At 45.3% G+C, this 8,878-nt stretch overlaps 1 protein-coding gene across 2 annotated transcripts in view; it reads right to left on the bottom strand.

The window, feature by feature from the left end:
• The window catches only part of cnot2 (CCR4-NOT transcription complex, subunit 2), a 31,058-nt gene extending 24,210 nt beyond the window's left edge, over window positions 1-6,848 (bottom strand). For both annotated transcript variants that reach the window (XM_061229355.1, XM_061229356.1), the window contains exon 1: window positions 6,798-6,848. The gene's annotated coding sequence lies outside the window, so the exon portion shown is untranslated. The remainder of the gene's footprint in view (window positions 1-6,797) is intronic.
• Between the last annotated feature and the right edge of the window lie 2,030 nt (window positions 6,849-8,878).

The following is an 8,878-nucleotide window of genomic DNA, read 5'->3' as shown; positions in this document are numbered from 1 at the left end:
AAATGGTTGATGTAAATTCCAGCCGACTTCCTGCATCCTACCAAGCTCTGTCCTTCAGGAATACGGGCTTCCAGAAGAGTCTTTCCCCTGACAGCGCTGCCAGTGCGTCTCCTCTGCATCCGTCCAGGAGAGACGGTGGAAGTGCTCACAGGGCAGCGGAGGAAGTCTGTGGATCCTCACTGTCAGCTTCTCAGCGTGGAGAGACGGGCTACAGCTGCACCATCACAGCACAGAGCGGCTCAACGCATATACACACACACACACGCACACACGCACACACGCACTCACACTCACACTCACACTCACACTCACACTCACACTCACACATACACACACATACACACACACACACACACGCACGCACGCACGCACGCACGCACGCACACATAAACACATACATACAGATATACACACACACATATACACACACACACACACGCACGCACGCACGCACGCACGCACGCACACATAAACACATACATACAGATATACACACACACATATACACACACACACACAGACACATACACACATACACATACACATACACACAGGCACACGCACTCACACACACATCCCTCCCACAGACAAACACTCATACTCACACAGATATACACACTCACACTCACACTCACACTCACACTCACACTCACACAAACCCCTCCCACAGACAAACACACACTCACACTCACATATACACACACACACATCCCTCCCACAGACACAGACACACACTCACACTCACACATTCACACACACATCCCTCCCACAGACAAACACACACTCACACTCACATATACACACACACACATCCCTCCCACAGACACAGACACACACACACGCACACACACACAAACACACACACAGACAGACACAGACACACACACACAGAGACACACACACACACACACACAGACACACACACACACACAGACACAGACACACACACAGACACACACACACACACACACACACACACACACACAGACACATGCAGAAGAGCCCTCATTTCAGCACCGAGTGTGCGCACGTCAGACAGTGTCATTTATTTTACATCACTTTACATCAGCTCTCCCGCAGAATCATCTTCACCGAGGGTTTGGCTCCATTATCACGCCGCATTTCATTCCACAGAGCCGCCGTCGCCACTCAATCAACGAGACGAACTAAGGCGACCGTTTGAAGTCAAACAGTCAACCGGCACGTCTCAAAGACGCGGCAGTGCTCATCTCATGTCCCATTTACGCTGACATTTCAGAATTGCTTTTTCTCCCCCGTATCGGAGAGAAAGAATATGACAGATAATCATCTAAGGAGTAGAGCCTTTTATTTTATTTTTTTTTACAGTTATTTTTGACAAAGAGTGAGGGATCAAAGCAGCAACCTTCTGACTGACCGGACGACCGCTCTTACCTCCTGAGCTAATGTCGCCTCAAACACTCTTCAGCAAAGGCCTACGGGAAGCATAAAGCACTCTGTTATGAAATATAAAAAGAAAGGACTGGAGATATGGCACTCATGCCGTCTCATTTTAAAAAAGCGTTTCGAGCCACGCTATTCACTCTGGCTGATCACAGAGGACTGTGTTCAAACTCTCCACCCCTCTCAAAGAAGCCAACGAGTACTAGACTACATTACATTAAAGTTATTTAACTGACACTTTTATCCAAAGCGACTTACAGTTGATTAGACTAAGTAGGGGCCAATCCCCCCGGGAGAAATGGGGGCAGGGCCTTGCTCAAGGGCCCAACAGCTGTGAGGATCTTATCATGCCTACACCGGGGCTTGAACCACCAACCTTCCGGGTCCCAGCCATGCACCTTAGCCACTAGGCTACAGGCAGCTCCCTATATATTTGCGTAATCCATTCTCCCTTCTCAAAGATACAGCCAGTCAGCTCTTAAGGGCAAGACAACAGGCACAGGCAACATTCAGGCAGTGCAACAAGGTCTGATCTCTCCGATTTTATCCCGGAGCTCGGTAATCAGCTTCCAACACCATAAGCACACACAACAGCGTTTATTAATCCTGCTTTCCAAAACCACTGAGCGCAATATATAAGAGTCTTCGCTCGTGTGAGTAACTCACGGCAAAATGAGTTTCCCTTAAATGCCCCTTAATCAATACCATAAAAGCAGAGGAGCAGCAAACTGCATCATCTCTCCCACAACGGCAGCACATCCACCGGTCAAAATGGCCGCCACTGGCTCAACAGTTTCATCCTCATGCATTTCCCGCCAACCCAAGGGCGTCCTTATTACACACACGGACCCGTCCACGTGTGTCCTATCGGCGGTACACACGCTCCGGCACAAACATTTAGGGATTTACAGTCACTCAGAGGGGCGCAGTGAATGCAGCCTGCTCCGGAGAATGGCCTGAATGAAAAGCAACACTTAAAAAGAGAGTGAGAGAGAAAGGGAGGGAGAGAGGTGGAGAGAAAGAGAGAGAGACTGAGAGTAAGACAGAGGCAGACAGAGCGACCTTAAAAAGTCAATCGGCAGTCAATGGGATAATACTCAATAATCAATTACACAGCAATCTAGTTAATCTCGAAAAGAAACACTATAAACTATAATCGGGCACCTTCCGCAAAACAACCTGCCTGAACGGCCTAAATCCAGCAGATAAACGTCAGCAACGCATTTAGCATTCTGCTAACGGCACATCAACACTGAGGCCCAATATAAGCAGGACTGGACAGGACAGAGCCATAGCAGCACAGCAGAAGAACAGGCAATCTGCCTGCAGCCGCAGTAAGACTGACCCCCAGCCCTGTGGCCGGCTTGTACAGGAGATAGCGCTTCAAGGCCAAACCCCCATGAAGGACAGCAACGACGGCCGTCCATGCAGTGCACTGCCACGGCATAATCAAAACCGACAGTTTGGATCATCATTTTATTTATTTCGCTCAAGCAACGGCCCACAGGAAATGACCGCAAGCTGAAAACAACAAGATCTAACACCCAGCGACAACAATGTCATAACAATGCTACAATGATAATGAAAAGAAGAAGTACCCTCATTCGAAAACCGTGCAGAGAAAAATAAAGTGTGTAATACATAATAATAATGTAATAACAGCTTTGATACAAGGTGCTATGAATCTAAACCCTACTGGGCACAATAAGGCATAACAATGCAATAACACTGCTAATGCTATAACAATGCAAGTGTTCCCAATCCAAACTATGTATATCAATGTAATAACAATGCTACAACAATGAGTTCTCAGTCTTAATAAGGTATAACAGTGTAACAGTAACTTAATCTCAGTCCTGTTATGCACACAAAAGTATCAGCAGTGTCGCGGGAAATGCAGATCCTCGTCCGTGACTGGAGTAGGCGTGAGCACGTACACATCATAGACAAGATGATCCCAAGTCCCAAGACACAAAAGCGCCTAAGACAAAGAGGGTCAAAGGTCACGTGGGGACCGTGAGGCTCTGCTGAGGGGTGGGGGGGGGGGTGGTGTGCTTTCCGAGAACAAAAGCTCGAAGGTCTGTCGGCTACGGTCTAAGCAGGGAGTGACGACACCCGGAGAAAACGCAACGGAACCTTTGCTGGAAGATCACCTGGGCATGTAGGAGTGCTTTGGAGGTGACGCTCGCAGACTGCGGTTAAAAAAAAAAAGTGACCACGGAAGCCTCAAGAGAGACGTCAGGGACGCGGTTGAAGCACCTGACAAACCAAACGCGGTCGTTCTACTCATTCAATAGTTATTTTCAAAGGAGGAAGCTCGTTCGAAAAAGCGACTGGGACGTGGTTTTGGCGCTACTTTTTAAACAAACCATTAGCAAAGCACAGAGGTGCATCATATTCACAGGCTCTCCCCTTCAAAAAGTGCTACGGCTGCCTTCTTCTGCTCGCAGGACATTAGCCACTAGCTTAGCAATGCAGGCAGCATTATTCTATAACGGGTAAGGAAGAGGATTTATAACCTGAGACAGCGATGGTCAACTCTGACCCTCGTATCCAAATCCTGCCCTGGTTTTCCTTCCTCCCAGGTAATTAACTGAACAGTCAGTGCTATTGATTGGCCAGACTGGCTTCACTGCGGGTGGAAAACAAAGCAGTTCTCGACCTTCCAGGGCCGAGATTTGAGGAATGGGGACAAAAAAAAAAAAAAGGCAGGACTGTGCTGTTGTATCCGTGAGCAAGATGCAAAGACCTAAATTGGTTCAGAATATATATCCGGCTGGCTGTGAAATAAAACGCTAAAGTGTAAGTGACTCTGGATAAGATAAGATAAGATAAGATATACTTTATTGAACCCTGTGGGTTAATTTGTCCTCTGCATTTCACCCATCCTAGTTACTTAGGAGCAGTGGGCAGCCACAGTGCAGCGCCCGGGGAGCAATATGGGGTTAAGGGCCTTGCTCAAGGGCCCAACGGCTGTGCGGATCATTTATTGTGTCTCGACCGGGATTCGAACCACTGACGTTGTGGCTCCCAGTCATGTACCTTAACCACTACGCTACAAGCCGCCGCTAAGATGGCGCTAACGTGATGTCACGGGGGTTCAGGCAGGCAGACTGAGGGGTGCCCCGTGAGATGATGGGGGTACACTGCTCAAGGGCAACGGGCTGGCCATTCAGAAGAAGCACACTCAAACCTCCCATCACTCCGAAGACTGATCCCAGCTCAGTCACAACTGCTCAGCCTTCCAATGCTTCAAAGGCACTTGTGAAACATTGTATAGATAAATAGACCAACAGCTATTTCTCCCAGCGAGGAGGGGCTAGAACCCGAAACCATAGATCGAGGGATTGATTTCTCTAGGGAAACAACAAATGCTGCTAAAGGGCTGAATTGAAACCAGGGGGGTTTTCCCAGACGAAGAAAACCAGAAGATAACCCACAAATTCGTTCAACTTTGAAAATTAAAGTTTATCTTTTTTGAATCAATGCACCGCCACATGTGAAAGATGCTGATAGCTGATAGCAGCAGCACTCGAAATTACTCTTGCATGCTGGGAAGTAGCGGTCTTGTTTCCGAAAAGGAGTCTCTGAAATAATCAGCGTTCCCTTATCTGAACCGTTAATCAGAGCAAAGCAGCGTCACCACGTCTGTAGTCTACTTGACACTCGATGTATTACCTTCCAAAAAAAATCCGAGGAGGGCGGGCTACTTCTACACATCAAACAAACAAAAAAACGAATCTGACAGGAACATCTCTTTAAACTAGGTTCATGCATCGCGAAAAAAACGTTGCAACACTTTAACCTTAACTTAGATAGATACATCCATGTGCTTGCTACAGATGATAGAAACAATCTATCAAATCACGAGGTCAACGCTGTAAAACTTGGACCAATTTTGAAAATATATCCATTTGTAACTTGAAAACAAAAGACAACTCCACATTTAAAAGGACCTAGAAGTGAGATACAGAACGCTTTTCTTGCAAAACTCACCCCCAACAAAATCGCCATTGGTGTCACTTCGTAGAAATTCGAATGGCTTTTGGAATGAATATGTTCAGTAATTCTATCAATCTGGTACACCTTACTGCATCCAGAAAGCTGTGCTGTCATGGAACTTTTGTTTATTTACAATCGCACTGTCTTCACTGAGCCAACACTATCTCGCTAGCTCAGATAGCCACACAGCCATCGTACGTAAATAGTCAGTGAACACTACTGTCACAAGTCTGGATATTGATATATTCGCTTCGTCTACCGTGATGCACATATCTTATGGTTTTATGTTTAATATAAGCATAACGCGAATAGCTATAACTCAGGCTCTACGTGTAGCTCTCCAACGTTAATGCCAAAGACCTTTACGCACGGCAGTCTGCAACACGGAGTCAATTACAAGTTCAAACAGTAATGCTTACAATCATTGGTGAATAACAAACTAAATGTTACGCACTCCTTGATGAACTAAAGAGATGTTAAATGTTTGCAATCAAACTTTGGGCAAGTTGTCCACAATCGATTTACACACACAGCCAATTTTAATATGAGGATTAACTTAGCCAACGTTTGCTAGCAGACGACCGAAATCGATACACTTCTGGCGATGCAATGCAACAGCAAACGTTTTACTTACAAATTACTGATGAACGCCAAGTAAGCTAAACTTTTCAAAACAAGAAAAGCCGTATAATTAGCTAGCTAACTTAGCGAACGACTCAAAAACAAGGTACATAGGCTAGCGCTATCTTACACTACCCGAATTAGCCAGTTATCGATGTGTAGCCTAGATACTATAACATCACATCAATACTTGCTAGCAGGCTGGTTTCATAAACACAACAGAATAAGGCTAGAGACTGATGTTGGAAAATGAAAACCTTGCTAGCTAGCCATCTTAAATCAGGGAATGATTCACACACAACATTGGCTAGCATCTTGCTAGCTTGCTAGCTAACATTAGAGATAACTATTCAAGCTGGCGAGCGAGCAAACAAGTGCAAGTTGTGTTTTTGGCCGTTTCTACCCGTTAGCAAGACACCGTTTCCTAAAATTATTTCAGCTCCGAAGTTGACAAGTTAGAGTCTGTAACAGACAGTGTTAGCTGACTGGCTGACTGCTGTGAGGAGATGGGTTCTTTGCAGATCGGGCCTGTTCTGCCTCCTGCTCTCTTCGCTCCGTACCCTCGGTTTGTAGAGCCTCAGACAAAAACCACAAGCGCTAAAGAAACCGTGTGGATTGAGCACCCCTAGCTGGCCCAAATCCCCTGGAACCGACACAGCCGTGTTCCGAAAGGATTCTGGGTCAAGATACTACGGTTCCCTGGCGGACCGAGCGTGATATAAGCTGTAAAAAAATCTGAGAAAAAAACTCACCGCATTAATTTCTCTTCTCCTCGTAGATCCAAGATGGCTGCGTGTTCTACAAACGGGAATTGTGGGTAAATGCAGCCTTTAGCCTATGACCTCGCTGCCACCTGAATCCGAACCTAGGTCCGAACCCACCTCCAGCACAGGACGGTCCGGTTCTGTACCACTGGAGCCGGGATGGGAAATTGCACATTAAGGACAGCCTGTGGTCCAAGCGTTGAAGGGACGGCTTGCAAATGTAAAGTCTGCTGCGATTCAGGATGCTTTCTGCTTGAATTGAGTAGCGGAGGTTATTCTGACACTTGAACAGAGAAAACGAAAGTGGCACTGAACATAATTTTGTGCTTTAGATTCTGTTTAACAACATCGCGCTATTTTGTTGCCGTTCAATGTTATTGTAACATTATTTTTCTTTCTATGTGTATACACATGTATTAATTGGTGAAAAATGTCCTGATGCTGCAACCGGTTCTTGTTAGTGGTTCTTGTAGAAAATATTATTTCCAAACATGGTGAAGAGAATAGACATAGTTGTTGTGCTTGCTTTCGCTTTTGTCTGCTTGTTGGCAAAACATTTTGGGCGTGTTTAATAATAAAGCGTTTTATTAATGTTCCGTAAAGGTAGCATTCTTGGTAAAAGTGTCATTATTTCTGTTTAGATTTTGACATCCATTGGGGTTCACATGTATTTTAATTTAGAAACCTTACCTCTTAGCCTTCAATTACTACAGTAATACGTATAAAACTTTACATAAGAAACTAATGCAAAAGTTTTCTTTCATTTCAGATACAAAGAGTGCAAGCTCCACTGCAATTAGGCAAGCTTATTCCATTTATCCCCATAAAAGTAATTTCTTTAAATTTGCCATAAAATCATAGCAAACATATGAGTGTGACATCTACAGGACATAAAAATGTTATTATATTTTATATACTAATAATTGCTTGCATTGTGTTATCTAGTGGAATAACTACTTGATGTTTTGTGATTGACTGGCGACCTGTCCAGGGTGTATTCCTGCCTTTCGCCCAATGTATGCTGGGATAGGCTCCAGCCCCCCTGCGACCCTGTTCAGGATAAGTGGGTTAAGATAATGGATGGATAGATGGATGTTTTGTGATTGAAGCCTTTCGTGCCATCTCAGGGCCCCTGGCAGTCCCCCATTTGGGCCCCATGGGGCCAAAGGTCCGTATTTGGATCCTCATACTGTACTCCACACTCCAGAAACAGTGGTCGCCGGAGATGAACATCTTCAAAGCTGTCACAGAGCTCTGTTATCTCCATTTCTTGAAGATGAACTGCTTCATCTCTGTTAATTTTTCTGAGCTGTTGGGTTAAATCAAGGTTTCATACATTGTGCTAGTCATAAGCACAGAGGCTAATGCTGTAAAGCCAACACAAGAAAACCTGTGAATCAGCATTTCACTGATTGTAGCCGTTACCTACATCCGCATTGGCTCCACATCTCTGTTCCACAACCGAGCAAAGCAACACTTCATAAATATTGCATGGGACAAACATTTTCACAGATTCTTCATGACAGCGACTAGCAATGCGGTCGTGGTAAAGACACCATAACTCCCATTTTATGACACTCAGGTCCAGGTAAGCTTGCACCGAGATATTTGAGGGGGTGTGCAATGCTTTGAGGGGGGTGTTCATGTATTTGATAGTGGAAGTACTGAGCTCTTCTGATACAGTTTTCAATAAGGCTGGATTGTCGCCCTTATTTTCTATTTTATGATATTGCTTCTGAGACACAGTATTGGCCGTAGGAGGAGATAGTGCTGCTGCCGCTCCTGCTGGTCGAAAGAGGAATTGCAGCCTCAGGTTCAGCACCCCCACTGTCACACATCATTGCAACGGTTGCCATCTGGAGTTTCGTCAAATCTCCGGCTTTTCTTTTTAGTGCATGCGAGGCTGAGGCTAATAAGGAGTCACCGCTCTTAGAGGATGCGTCAGTTCTTCAACTGATCAAATTAGGGTTTGGGAATAATGCAACAGCGACAACAACAACAACAACAACTCACACAATAATACATTGTATGAGTCACATCACCATAGGCTTCCAAAAAAACCTGCATAT

Source organism: Conger conger, chromosome 19 (assembly GCF_963514075.1).
Source record: "Conger conger chromosome 19, fConCon1.1, whole genome shotgun sequence".
Classification (NCBI taxonomy): domain Eukaryota; kingdom Metazoa; phylum Chordata; class Actinopteri; order Anguilliformes; family Congridae; genus Conger; species Conger conger.
Note: the sequence above shows the minus strand (reverse complement) of the source record. Positions and strands in the feature narration are given on the sequence as shown.